Raw genomic sequence first — 14,389 nt, forward strand, 5'->3', positions numbered from 1 at the left:
CGCTGTCTCTTTGATTTTTGAATGTTAGCAAAATTGTCACTTATTTCCCCTTCAGGGTGCCCTAGAACAGTGGGAAGGGCACAGATAGAGACATTAGACTATCCCTTATAACTTTCAGAAATGGAGCTTGGAAATAGACAGCGGTGACTGGGGAATGTGGAGACTTTACTAGAAGCTAAAGAGAGTCAGGTTGCTGTCTCCACTCTGCTCCTCATCCTCCTGCACTCATGTCATGCTGTTTCCTTCATTGCCCCTTCACTCCCTGGGGACCAGCAGAAGCTGCCCTGAAAGTACAGGAAAGACTACAGAAGACTACAGATATTTGTTCAATATCTTCATAAATGATCTGGAGGATGGTGTGGATTGCACCCTCAGCACGTTTGCAGATGACACTAAACTGGGAGGAGAGGTAGATACACTGGAGGGTAGGAAAAGGATACAGAGGGCCCTAGACAAATTAGAGGATTGGGCCAAAAGAAATCTCATGAGGTTCAACAAGGAGAAGTGCAGAGTCCTGCACTTAGGACAGAAGAATCCCATGTACCGCTACAGACCAGGGACTGAATGGCTAGGCAGCAGTTCTGCAGAAAAGGACCTAGGGGTTACAGTAAATGAGAAGCTGGATATGAGTCAACAATGTGCCCTTGTTGCCAAGAAGGCCAATAGCATTTTGGGATGTATATGTAGGGGCATTGCCAGCAGATTGAGGGACGTGATCGTTCCCCTCTATTCTACATTGGTGAGGCCTCATCTGGAGTACTGTGTCCAGTTTTGGGCCCCACACTACAAGGAGGATGTGGAAAAATTGGAAAACGTCCAGCGGAGGGCAACAAAAATGATTAGTGGACTGGAACACATGACTTATGAGGAGAGGCTGAGGGAACTGGGATTGTTTAGTCTGCGGAAGAGAAGAATGAGGGGGGATTTGATAGCTGCTTTCAACTACCTGAAAGGGGGTTCCAAAGAGGATGGATCTAGACTGTTCTCAGTGGTAGCAGATGACAGAACAAGGAGTAATGGTCTCAAGTTGCAATGGGGGAGGTTTAAGTTGGATATTTGGAAAAACTTTTTCACTGGGAGGGTGGTGAAGCACTAGAATGTGTTACCTAGGGAGGTGCTGGAATCTCCTTCCTTTGAGGTTTTTAAGGTCAGGCTTGACAAAGCCCTGGCTGGGATGATTTAGTTGGGGATTGGTCCTGCTTTGAGCAGGGGATTGGACTAGATGACCTCCTGAGGTCCCTTCCAACCCTGATATTCTATGATTCTATGATTCGAAGAGTGCACTGCTCTCAGTGCTGGTACCCAGCACCACAGCCACCTCCAATAGACACAAGCAGTAATTGCAGGAAGATTCTTATTCATTCTCTGAATCTGGCTGCGGGGAGCAAATATGATACAATAGCTTATATCATCCCTTCCTTTGGAAAACCTGCAGCAGAGGAAAAGTTATTACGAAAATGCTATGGAGTCAATGACATGGAATTCCCAGAACATCCTTTTTGGGGTCATGTTGATCATGGTTCTGAGAAGGTAAAAGGGAGCATACCACTATAAAAAGTATATATCACAAGATACACTGAGAAATCCCACAGAAATCCTCAAAAAGAAAAGGAGTACTTGTGGCACCTTAGAGACTAACAAATTTATTTGAGCATAAGCTTTCATGAGCTACAGCTCGCTTCATCGGATATATCATCGGATGAAGCGAGCTGTAGCTCACAAAAGCTTATGCTCAAATAAATTTGTTAGTCTCTAAGGTGCCACAAGTACTCCTTTTTTTTTTGCAGATACAGACTAACATGGCTGCTACTCTGAAACCACAGAACTCCTGTGACTCTCTAGGCATGAGTGAGAATGACCTGCTCCACTTCACTGCTTCCTGCTCCCTGGCAATACGTTCACTCAAGAACTCTCTGATGTAGGCGTAGGAAGCACATACCAGGAGATAATGTCAGGCCATCATCATTAACTCCCACTGGAATTTCCAATGAAAACATAGCAGATTTGCTAGCATCTGAAGCAAAAGCCACAAACATTTGAAATGAGGGGTGCCTCCATCATATCCTAGAGTTGACAAGGCTAACCAGACTAAGAAACGATGACACCTGTTAAAGAGTGAATGTGCAGTGACTATAATCTTTAAAAAGGTGCCAACTATAATAGTTTGGCCATGTTGCTAGTATGACCCTATACTGACTACCTAAAATAGTTCTCTATGGAAGAGTGCACAGTGAGAGAGGCTGTGGATGTCCAAAGAGACAGCGGTATAACACAGTATATAAAACCATCTAGCCAACCCTCCAACAGGCTCAAATGGTGGCTCAATGGATAGAATTTGCTATTACTTCAACCTTACCTAACCCTGATGTGGGAAAAAGGAGGTGATGATCATGATTGATACACAATCTTGCTGAGTCAGCAAGTAAATCAATACCCTACCGAAAACTGTTAAAAATTAATATTTTTATTTTTTTTAAAAACAGGATTTTAAAGACGTGGATAGTGGAAGCACCCCCGAGGAGGTGACAGCTTATTCAGATCTGCTCCCCTCCTGTAACTCACAACACTCCAATGATGTTGCTATACATTTATGTACATTATATATGGGCAGTGTAAGGGGAGGGGCAATTGTGTGAGTGTCACACCCATGCATAAATACTGGATAGTTTTACTACATAAAATTACCGTATAGATAATGCATTATACACAATCTCATACAAACGGACATACTGAAACAAGAATTTGATTTAATTGGCTTTATGACTAGGTATCTGACATACATGCTGAGGCTGCATATTGTAGATTGGAACTCGCATATATCTCAGTTGATATCCAACAGCTGGAAGGGATTCTAGCTAAGAGGTCGGATGCTTATAAAAAAGAAAAAATAACCCTCTGGAATTCTACAGGAGTACCTCTCTACTGCTCCTCAGCCTTCCCACCTGTACAACACTCATCTTCACAACAAAGAAAAAGCATGTTTACCAGACGCCCCCAGCAGCTTTTTCTACCCACTCAGCAACACTATCACCTGACAGCAGAAGAAGCTGTCCCACTCCAAGCACCCAAAAGCCTCCCATGGCTTATTCCCATAACCTATACCCCACAGACTTGTGGAATATGGTGCATCGCAGGATGATTTATTTTTTTTTATTTTTATTTTTGCATTCTGGGAGTTGCAAACCCAGAAAAAGTCGTTAACCATTGTTCTACAGTACTGCTCCAACACACTACACTACACTACAATCACAATACCAATACAGTTACAATGGTATTTTTACTAAGATGGTCTGAGCCATTACTATGAAATATTGTGGGTCTACTGAACTATGATTAATCTTTCTCTCCATTCACCCTCCCTCCTCCTGGAATCACTTTCACGCTCTGACTCTTTCCATATTAGGCTCAAACTCCTTGTCCTCACCATTAAGGCTCTGCACAGCTCCACTCCTACCAACTTTCAGCAATCATTTTCTCTGCCAACCCTCTCTCCTTAGTATCCTCACACTTTCATCTTCATGTCTCTTCTGACACTCGTTCTTTCTTCCTATAAATTCACTTCTTTTGGCTAAACACTAATGTCCCAGTGTAGCCTGTTCCTTAGTTATTTGTACTATAACTAAACTAAATCCTAAGGGATAAATCTGTGCTCACTTACACAAGTGCAGCTCACTTTGAAGAAAATGGGAACTGCAGGTTTGCAGTGATTCTAAAAGTGATTCAGAAGCCTAACTTTTGGCACTCAGGTTTGGAAACTCTGGCCCTTGTCTACTCTGGGTTTATAAAGTGCCAAACAAGGCCTACTTATTGCATTATGTAAACAACAACAACAGCTGGCAAGCAGGGGCCTTTCCAATGAGGGAAATAATAAACAAACAAAACAAGATATTAACAATAAGAAATGTGCAGTTTTTACTTTGTTTACCATTTCGATTCATACACCAAACTTATTAGCAAATCTCAAAATGAACGTACTTAAAATGGGAAAGAGTCCTGTGGCACCTTATAGACTAACAGACGTATTGGAGCATAAGTGCATCCAACGAAGTGGGTATTCACCCACGAAAGCTTATGCTCCAATATGTCTGTTAGTCTATAAGGTGCCACAGGACTCTTTGCCGCTTTTACAGATCCAGACTAACACAGCTACCCCTCTGATACTTGTACTTAAAATGATCACTTTCATATAGGCCCCAACTCAGCAAGATACTAAAGCATGTGCCTAACTTCCAGCACACAAGTAATCCCCTTGAAGCCGAAAGCCTTTCGGTGCTCAAGCCAGTGATCATAAAAAGCAAGAATAGATAGACTCTGGCTCTGTTAGACCAAGGAAAAGGGAAAGAAATCAGAGATGGGCATGTGCTTAAGTGATGATGCTACCTGCTCTAGTGGAATGAGTTTTGTCTCTAGCCTCTAAAGATGTCGGTAATCTATTAGTATTTATTTTATGTATTCCTGTAGGGCCCACATTGTGTCAGGCACAATCACATGCACAAGAAGACATAGTTCCTGTCCCACACAGTTTACAATCTAAAATAGTACAAACATGGTACACTTAAAGCAAAATGAAAAATGTGTATGAGGGTTTCACATTTGTTTGATTCTTTATCTTTCCCAGACGTTTTGCAGATTGGATTATTAAAAACAATACACATGAAGCATAATACAGTGTAATACAACCAATCTCCAAAAGGAAATTAAATCTGGGAGTCCAATTTCCTTGATTATTTTTGAATACTGAGATACAAAATACTTTAATTCAAAATGTTCCAATCCCTTTCCAAAATAAATAGTTTTTTTATCATACCACTTCAGTTAAAAAAATTTCTGAAGGTGTCTCAGCTATACACATGGCTATCCCATCCACTCTGGGCTGGATAAGAGACCTTCAGATCCAACTCTAGCTGCTGCTTTCATTGTCCCAAAAACATTAGCACTCTGGTGAGTCTGAACTACACTGACTCACAAGCTTTCTAGCTACTTAAATATATGATCCAATTTTCAGAGGGATCTCAAGCTGAATTTTAGGGGTGAAATCTTAGCTCCATTTAACTCAACAGCAAAACTCCATTATTTTAAATGGAGCCAGGATTTCACCCCCGATCTTGAGTGGTATAACAGATTACTCTTAGTGGGTTATCAACTTGCTATTATGCAATTTACCAGGAAATAATTACAATGTCAATATCTCAGTTTATACTTTTTATGCCTTACAAAACTTAACACTATGGACCTTATCTTGAATTTCTCATGCACTCAGAACTCCCACTGGATTCCTCAGGAGTTTTTAGTGCACAAGGAATGGTCTCTAAATGTTCTTCATGTTAACATGTTTAATGTTTATGATAACAATAACTTACAATTATATCATTATATACCATCCCTCCTTCAAATACAGACAAACAATTGTTGTAGCAACCCTAAAGCAAACAACATTTCAGTGCCTGTGTCTTTTTCACTATCTCAGCGGAATGAAAGGAATACACAAACTTATTCTGTACTCAAGCCACTTTTAGAGATTTTCAAAGCCATCAAGTGTAGTTCTTCTCCAGTAATTCTGTTTTTGTGGAAAAATTAAGATTGGCTGTCTCTTTCTTGGCCATATGAAGACTAAGAAAGGGCAAATTACTTCAAAAAATATATATAAAAACTGAACTTCCCAAAAGCTTGAACTACATTTTTGAAATCCAAATTTATTTTGATAACTGTTTTCACTTATTATTTTTCATTTTTGCACACTTCCAGTCCTGGAAGCAGAATACATTATAGTTTCACTTTTCCTATGACACCCAATACTCCTTGAGAGGGGAAAAATAAAATATGAAAAATTTTAAATCCCCAAAGCCAGAAAATAATGGTTCTTGTTGTTAAATATATAATTCATAGGGTGTGCCTGTTCACAAGCACATTAAACCCCAAGATATACAGGTTGCACTAAGAATTTTAATAGCAATGTCCTTTTTGTATTGTAATGATAGTAAATGAATAAAATTGTCATAGGTGGTTGCTCTAGCACTTTATATCAACTAAATTCTGCTCATTTGCTGTTATAAAATATGAAAGAGGGAAATGTAGTCTACACGCACAGAGAGAGTAATACAGGCTATGGAACACTGGATTTCAGTGGAGCTGCATGAGTGTAAATGAAAGCAGAATTTGACTCTGGAAAATGTTTGGAATCTGGCACATTTCCACATGTTATATACACTATAGTATATAAACATACCAGCAGTATGGCACATTTCCATATAATACATGTAATCTTTGAGAGCTTGCTTGCCTCTTTATTCCTGCCAAACATTGTATTCTCGATTTAAAATGTGTTGTCTGTAATGAACCTCGAGTGTAGGTTTTAGTCCATTAAGCATTGTGCTTCTTTGTAAACTAAAGCTTCTATTATTATTATTATTATTATTTATTTTGTCACTGGTCTCATTAATTTATACTTATCTACATAAAAAGCACAAACCCTTTGCCTTTCCATAAGCCAAATATATTCAAATAGCTTTCTCATTGCCATACACGAGTACTTTGTTTTACTAGTAGCTTCTGACTCTTTTTCAAGGTCATATACAAAACTAAAACTATATGCACTTTTAACAACCTATGTATTGCCTCTCTCCTTTATTAATATTTTCTATTTGAAGGAATATACTACATAGATTATTGTATTGACAGTTGTCAGAGGGCAAAAAAACAACATCATAGGACAAAATTTCATACAGATACTTCTAAAACACGTCGTATGCATTCACTTAATTAACAGAGCAACCCAGGTTAAATAATCATAGCTGAACAAAAACTGTAAAGTCCTCAGTTTAGGAAACTCATAAAATTACTTGAACCACTTTATTTTATACTTCAATATCTACTATTTCTCATAGGTCTCACAGACAGTGGCTTAAAACAAAAACTAAATGTCTAATGTCACCTCATGATAATAAAGTTTGCTTTTTTATAATAGCACAGAATTTAATAAGAATTTTGTAACACTGAATTTTCATAAAATATTGTGCAAATAAAATTATAGCTTGTTCATATTATCTGTATTCAGGTCTCTACACACAATATTTCTGTCTGAAAGTTCTCAGGAGCTTGGTGCCAACACACTAGAAGTAATCACTTTATAATTTGGCATCAATGTTGTCCCAATATCAGGACAAAGAACAGCAGAAATAACCTCAATGAACACTTCAGGCTGCTGTACAAGGGTTATATCAGTTCACTGAGTCCACATCTTCATATGTTCACCTAAGAATGTTTAGCTTGGTCATAGAGACAAGGTGGGTGAGGTAATATTTTTTATTGGACCAACTTCTGTTGGTGAAAGTTCTTCAGGTCTAGGAAAGGTACTCCCAGTGTCACAGCTAAATATAAGATGAAACAGACTTTCTAGTATAAGTAGTTAACACATATTCTAAGGGACTATACAAGGTGAAGTGGATCATTAACACCACTACAGTCAGAGAACAAAAAAGGGCAGATAGTGGGTTATGGATTGTTGTAATAAGCCATAAATCTAGTGTCTTTGTTAAGACCATGATTTTTAGTGTCTAGCAAAGATATTAATTTAAATTTCCAGGCTCTTCTTTTTAATGTATTGTGTAGGTTTCTTCTGAGGATGAGGACTGAGAGCTCTGATATGGAGCAATCATTTTGTGAAAAGTGTTCGCCCAGAGGTGATATGGTGCTTTTGTCTTCTATCATTTTTCTCTGTGAATTCATTTGAGAGTATAGTGATTGTCTGGTTTCACCCATATAGTTGTTATTCAGGCATTTAGTGCACTGGATGAGGTACAACACGTTGTTATAGGCATGAGTAGGACTCCTGGATCTTGAAAGGTGTTGTGGTGTATATTTGATCATTGTAGTAGTGGAGAGACATCTTCAGGTTTTGTATCCATTGTGCCGCTTTAAGTTGGTGGGTCTGATCTGTGAGGAGCTTCCTTCTGATGATGAGTATGGTGAGACTGGGAATGAGGGCTGTGTGAAGGCCAGAAGAGTCAAATCACAGTTTGATCATATTCAGAAAATGTATTTCTTTTCCACAAAGGACTAACTTTTGCAGGGTACAACCATGAAGCTTGTATATCTTGTTCTTGAAACTCAGAATTGAATTCATATTCTTTTGTCTTAGTTTTGTGCCAATTAGAAAATGTATAGTATATACTTCTGCAGGGAAAAAAAGCACTCTCTCCCTCTCCCCTTCCCCCACATGTGCATGCAAACACGGATGTGCGCATGCGCACGCACACACACACACACACACACACAAAGACAAAAATAATGTTACAAGGCATATTTTCTCCACATCTCCATCAGGTATTTAACTTTTTTTTTTCATTTCAACAGTTCCTCACACAATTCTTTCTGATTTTGTAAATTAATTTGCTGTGTAGAACAGAATCTGAAGCTTTTCTACATACTATTTCACCCTTGTCTATCATTTTAGCAAAGTATTCAAAAAAATTCAAGCAAATTTGTCAGACAAAAGATCAAATGCCATTTATCTATTCACTTGAGAAGTCTTATTGACTTTAATGGGACTAATTGTATGGATAAGAGGAGCAGAATTTAGCTCACTATTTTTGTTTTAAAATTAATGTGGTTTTCAAAATAAGCATTACTAAAATACTTTGCAAGCTAGCCTTTTTCAATTTTCTATTACCTATCCCACAATAAAGTCTTTCTTATCAGTCTGTAGACTGGAAGTCTAATATCAGCTTTATAGTTTATCATCAACTCACAGGTCTTTGAATAGCATTGATTAAATCTCCCAAAAGATTAGCTCATACCTTCTGATGAACAAAAAAGAGGAGTTGATAGCACCACCTATACTTAAAGTTGCTCAACACCTCCCATTATAATACTCTGTTTTTAATTGCTTAAAACTTTGCCTATGTTTAATGATTTGGAAAGAAATTTTCCATGCTCAGGCTGAATTTTGGGGGGAGGATTCAGCAAAACTGGTTCTGCTATTTCCAAGAATGAGACTAGGGGAAAATGCTTTTATTATACCCATGTTTTTAAAAATGTATAATTTGTTTTGCTGAAAGGTCTAGCATCTCCACACTTTGGCGCATGGACTTCAAATTTAGCAGAGGGTCATCCTGGTGTCAGGGATTAGCCTTTTCCCATCCCTGGAAAAATCTGCCCAAATCTGGCCAAGATATGAGACTTTGAAAAATCTCAGCAAGCACATATTCAGCAGACATATGTTAAGAGTTTGGCAGCTAAATTCTCTGAAGACTCCCTCTGCACTGAACATGCTCCATTCCAGGACTGTAGGGGCTGAGCAGGACTTTACCTGTTATTGTTCCTCCAGGTGGCCAGGGGCCATGGTAGTGTCAGGCACAGGAACTGAGAGCAGGGAAACTGTCTCTCTTGTATTCTTGATACTCCTCCTGAAGGCACCAAGAGAGCAGGGAAGAGACAGAGGCAGAAACTGCCTGATTTGAATACAGAGAGATGAGAAATGACATGGGAAAGGGAGTTTGCAAGATCAAGTGAAAGGGGAAAGGGTTGTATAGGTGTAGTAACCCTTGCCCTGGCACTAGCACCTGCTGCAGTTTTGACCAAGAGGTGTAATGTTAGGGCCTACAGATGTGATGCAGCAGCATAGAATGCTGTCCTTGGGAGAGATAAGATGGCAGCTCAAGCTGGGAAGGGGTCTCAGAATCTGCCCAAAGTGGATAGCAAGAAGGTGGTTAGGGCAAAAGGAGGTGAAAGAAGCAGTGCTGGGGTAAAAAGAGGATTTGTGATGAAGCTGGGGAGAGGAAGCTTGACTTTGAAGGGCAATGTGCAAGGAGCCAGGCCGCAACGTATATGATCAGTGAGGTTGACCACTGGGACACCATCATAAGAAATACAGTTTGGGTTCCTGGTGAACATGCGTGGCCCTCGTTTGAAGGTGGAGTTGTTGGAAAGAGGTGCAGTCATTACAGCCTTGAAGCAAAGGAACATTGCAAGCCAGAAAGAGGCGAAGGCAGGACAGCTGGGATGAAACTGGACTTTGCAGCCAGGGAAACTTTGCAGCACCTCCTGGCATGACACAACATATTGTTGAAAAACGTACTTTGATTGTGATGGTAATTTATAGTTTATTATGTTTGTAAGTATTTAATGTTACCTTATATTATTATATTATAATATTACTCTATTATTTATATTACTGTTCCTGTCAAATTTCTGACCTTTTCCTTTTTACAATTTAAAATTTAAGGCTATTTCCATTATGTTTGCTTACCTCTGCCTCTCCTCACAGTAGGCATAGCCTAGCTGAGGGTTGGGTCATGGCATAGATGTAGAGGGAGAAGGAGGCAGGAGCTGGGGGTGGGAGTAGTGGCTAGGCAGAGTGGGAGGCAGGAACTGACAAAGTGTGTGTTTCATCATTATGTAGTGGCTGGTACACACAGAGGATACCAGCCTACTCCTGCTATCAGTTACTCTGTTAGTTCAAATGGAAGAAGTCTATGCTGTGCATACAAGGTCCAGACCCTTCTGATGACCCATGTGGGGGGGAAATGTACTTCCATGATAGAATTGCTATTGTTTTTTTTTCAGTTTTTTATAAAAATAGAATATTACATCCAAAAAGATCACATTACAAGAATATTACAATTGTAAAGTCAAATGTTCAAAAGTTAGTAGATGTCAGAATTAAGTTTGCCTGCGCAACCTTAATTTGGCCTCTTTGTGCATATGCATTATGATAGTCTTGAATTATATGACCACATCACTGTAGTATCTAAAATTTCATCCACATCTGACTTTAGTTCTTTTATCAGTTCAAGGAGAAGTTTATTGAATTCTGAATCTGAAAGTGCTTATGTACCATTTTTAGGTAAGGTTTGAGTAAAAAGAATGGGAGACATGTAGAGTGGAAGCATATTCCCAGAAGGACAATTGAAAGGGACAATAAAAATGAATAGAAGTCTTCCCCAAAACAGATCATTACCCATCTATGATGATGGGGCAGTATAAGTACCTAGTGTCTGACCACTTCCCAAGTGTTGAGTAATAACAAAATTTTCTCACTCTCCCACTCCCATGTTTTCAACACACATAAGAGTAAGTGTGAATAATAATAGAATTTTTGTAAGGGAGAAGAGGGATTGTCATGTGTAGGATTCATAAAGGTTTATGCGCTTGGCAACATTCAGGGCACACCCGGAGTGTTGTGTAGGAGTAGTGCACACACTGCTCCATCCAAGGGCATCAACCTTGGAATCTCGCCAAGATGATATGTATCGTGGGAAGCCTCTCAGGACTGGGCTCAAGGCCCGAGAGCAAGGAATGCGGTAGACAGAAATTGGTAAATAAGAATGTTAAACAAAGCCAGTGTATTCCTTTTATCTGTTGGAGAATGTAATGCGCGGGGGGAGAGAGAGAGAATAAAGGGGAAGGTGAAAAGCTGACAGGAGAAGCCCGTTAGCAGAGACCAGCCTGCTTGCTTGCTAAAAGCTGTGTTCTGTCTCATCATTGAACCGCCACAACTGGCGCCCAAACGTGGGGCCCTCAGCACTCACCTCGCCCGGCAAGGGTTTCAGACGCGTCACTCATCCGCTTCGTGGATCCCAGTGAGTATTTTTCGTTGTGGTAAGTATGGGAAGCTCCCTCTCTGCTTTGCAAGTGCAACACCGCAATGAGCTACAGTATTTGCTGCGTAAGGCTCAGCATGACTGCCCCACTCGAGAACTCACTCTCCTGCTACAGGAGGTGAGTGCCCAATGCCCGTGGTACCCTGAAGCCGGAACCCTTAAGCTAGCGGACTGGGACCGGTTGGGCCAGACATTGCACAAAGAGCCTCGGGCGTCCGTGCAGGCTTTACATGCCTGGCACCTCTGCCGCGACGCGATACAGCGTGTCGCCCCGGACAGGCCCTCCCTCGCGAGGCTGGTGATCTCGCCACGCCCGTCCGCTCCTGCAGCCACCCCCCCTCCTACCGATGCAACACGGTGTGTCACCTCAGAAAGACCCTCTCCCGCGCCAACAGAGGGGCTGCCGATCCCGCCACCCCCGTCCGCTCCTGCAACCATCCCTCCCCCTGCTTCGCCCCCAGTGCCTCTATTACCACCGCCTCCCTGGCCTTCCCCACCGGAGCCGGTGTGTGATCGCCCTCCGCCCGTGGGGCCCCATGCTCCGGGGCCCCCCGGGGGGTCGTCTGCGTCTGCTCAGAGGCTTTCGCTGGTGCAACAAATGGTTCACGCAGCGAAGACTCGCTCAGATCTTACAGCAGAGGAGCTGGCTGATCTGGTCTCAGTTTGTCCTGTGACCTGGCAGGATGATGGCCAGGGCAACCAGGTTGCAGACTGGGTCAGTTTGCCTTACTCGGTGATCAGAGAGGTAAAGAAAGCAATTCGCGAGTTCGGCCTGACTAGCACGTATGTGCGTGGTCTCATTGAAGGGCTAGGTAGTGGGTACTCCCTGATCCCTGAAGACTGGAAGGCGCTGTTGCGCATGATGCTGACGCCCAGTCAGTATGTTATTTGGCTTAGTGAGTATCGGCAGATGGCGGAACGCCAAGCCCAGGTATATAGAGAGCAAGGTGTCATTTATGAGCAGTTGGCAGGGGAGGGCCAGTTTGCTACCGTGCAGCTGCAGTCTCAACTCCCTCAGGCCGTCTTCCCCATTATTTCCACCTGCGCCCAGCATGCTTTCCGGAAGGTCCCGGATTCGGGCAGGCCTACTAAAAGCTTTGCCAGTATCCGTCAGGGTGCATCAGAGTCCTTTATGGATTTTACCAACAGATTGCAGGAGGCTATCCTCCGACAGGTGGATAACCCTGCGGCAGCTCAGGAGATCCTGTTAAAAATGGCGGTTGAAAATGCAAACGAGGATTGCCGCTGTGCTCTCCAGGCTGCACAAGCCTCTGGAATTCTAGAGCTGTCGGACATGCTGCGGGCGTGCCAAAACATCGGAACCCAAGCACATAAGGCTGGAGTTCTGGCTGCCGCCCTGCGAAAAACCGGGAAGGAGGGGAAGCGTTGTTACCGCTGTGGTAAGGAGGGTCACTTTCAGCAGGAGTGCCGCTCATCGACGGCGCCCGCCCGCCCCTCAAAGAAGTGCCCCAAGTGTCGGAAGGGCTATCACTGGGCTAATCAGTGTCGTAGCGGGTCGGGAAACCGCACAACGGGTCCCCCCCGAACCCAGGGCCAAACGGGGGTGTTTCCCACTCAGACAACTGTTCCTCTGCCTTACAATCCATAGATTCCATGAGGGCGGCGACTGCCGGAAGTACAGGGCTTGATTTGATTATGCAGGAGGACGCTGATTTTCAGTTGCCAGGGGAGGTTTGCGCCATACCTACACAGGTGACGGGACCTCTCCCTGCCGGATTTGTGGGTCTGGTTCTCCCTCGCTCACACGCTGGGAAACAGGGTTTTTTTGTCATCCCAGGAGTCATCGATGCTGATTACACTGGTGTTATTAAGGTTCAGGTGTGGACCCATCTTCCGCAATCGCTCCCGCGTGGACAGTCAATTGCACAATTGATTTTAGTCCCCTATCAGGTGCCAGCCGCAGAGGATCGAACCCGGGGCGGGAACGGCTTTGGATCGACGCTGTCTCAGTCGCCGTCTCACAATACGTCCTCTCCACTTGTTGCTCTGACAATGTCGGTCCGCCCCTCAAAACCTCAGTTAACACTTCTCTTAAATAATGTTCCTTTTACAGGGTTGGTGGACACTGGAGCTGATGTTACGGTGATTCGTGATCCGGAGTGGCCGGTCGGTTGGCCAACAGTTCCTTCTAAAGAGTTGTGGGGGATCGAGGGTAGCAAACCCGGGCGCCAAAGTTTGTCTTGGGTCACGGTCTCTAAACCAGGAGGCTGTGCCCTTGCTACAATCCGCCCTTTTGTACTCCCTGTCCACCTCAATATTTGGGGCCATGATTTACTTACAAAGCTGGACACCACCCTCGATATTAATATATAATGGCCCAAAATCCTCCCTCACCCACCTTGCCATCCGCATTACCATTGGTATGGCAATCCTTAGAGCCCGTATGGATTGACCAGTGGCCGCTCCCTCTAGAAAAGCTGAAAGCGCTTCATTCACTTGTACAACAATATTTGCATGCACAGCGCTTGGAGAGCTTTACTAGTCCTTGGAATTAGCTGCTGTTATTTTGGCCTTTCAATTTTTTGCTGATTGTTCCTTTAATTTGATCATGGACACGCATTATGTTTATCAGGTAATTGATCATTTACCCCTTGCCCTCATTACCCCTCAGGTCGATGCGGACCTTCTTCGCCTGTTTTTGTCCTTACAGTATTTCATCACCACTCGTAATTTCCCTTATTTTGTTGCTCACATTCGCAGTCATACCCCTCTGCCTGGGTCACTCACTGAGGGCAATGCACGCGCTGATCGCGCGTTACGTGGTCAGG

General features: G+C 42.6%; 1 protein-coding gene across 20 annotated transcripts in view; it reads right to left on the bottom strand.

The window, feature by feature from the left end:
- Nucleotides 1-14,389, bottom strand: part of RIMS2 (regulating synaptic membrane exocytosis 2) — a 737,938-nt gene that overhangs the window by 568,260 nt on the left and 155,289 nt on the right. The gene's annotated exons all lie outside the window — the stretch shown is intronic.

The sequence above is a fragment of the Natator depressus genome, chromosome 2 (genome assembly GCF_965152275.1).
Source record: "Natator depressus isolate rNatDep1 chromosome 2, rNatDep2.hap1, whole genome shotgun sequence".
Lineage (NCBI taxonomy): Eukaryota > Metazoa > Chordata > Testudines > Cheloniidae > Natator > Natator depressus.